The sequence below is a fragment of the Poecilia latipinna genome, unplaced genomic scaffold (genome assembly GCF_001443285.1).
Source record: "Poecilia latipinna isolate Pla-1442-1.1 unplaced genomic scaffold, P_latipinna-1.0 Scaffold11316, whole genome shotgun sequence".
NCBI lineage: Eukaryota > Metazoa > Chordata > Actinopteri > Cyprinodontiformes > Poeciliidae > Poecilia > Poecilia latipinna.
The window spans coordinates 1-631 of NW_015123932.1; the positions used below are offsets into that span (position 1 = coordinate 1).

The 631-nt window shown below is 41.2% G+C and overlaps 2 non-coding genes across 2 annotated transcripts; both read left to right on the forward strand.

The window, feature by feature from the left end:
* The first annotated feature begins 178 nt into the window (after window positions 1-178).
* Window positions 179-251, forward strand: trnav-uac (transfer RNA valine (anticodon UAC)). The gene has a single exon. It is a non-coding gene; the product is annotated as a tRNA-Val (tRNA).
* Window positions 252-416: 165 nt separating this feature from the next.
* On the forward strand, window positions 417-489 carry trnav-aac (transfer RNA valine (anticodon AAC)). Its single transcript has one exon. It is a non-coding gene; the product is annotated as a tRNA-Val (tRNA).
* The last annotated feature ends 142 nt before the right edge of the window (window positions 490-631 follow it).

Here is a 631-nt window from a genome sequence, read left to right on the forward strand (position 1 = left end):
GATTTTGCATGTTCTATTCATCACAGGTGTTTACTAAAGGTCAACAAGGGTTCTGTGGTGTCATGGTCTGTACTCTAAATCCAGGCATCTCAGTGCAAACCTCAGTTGAAATTTTCATGCGTTGCATCTCACATCATCAACTTTGGAACCTCAAACTGAAACAAAGCAGAGAAGTTCAGTTCCTGTAGTGTAGTGGTTATCATGTTTGCTTTACACGCAAAAGGTCTCTGGTTCAAAACCAGACAGAAACAGATTTTGCATGTTCTACTCATCACAGGTGTTTACTAAAGGTCAGCAAGGCTCTGTGGTGTCATGGTCTGTACTCTGAATCCAGGCATCTGAGTTGAAATTTTCATGCGCTGCATCTCACATCATCAACTTTGGAACCTCAAACTGAAACAAACAAGAGAAGTTCAGTTTCTGTAGTGTAGTGGTTATCACGTTTGCTTAACACGCAAAAGGTCTCTGGTTCGAAACCAGACAGAAACAGATTTTGCATGTTCTCTTCATCACAGGTGTTTACTAAAGGTCAACAAGGTTCTGTGGTGTCATGGTCTGTACTCTGAATCCAGGCATCTCAGTGCAAACCTCAGCTGAAATTTTCATGAATTGCATCTCACATCATCAACTT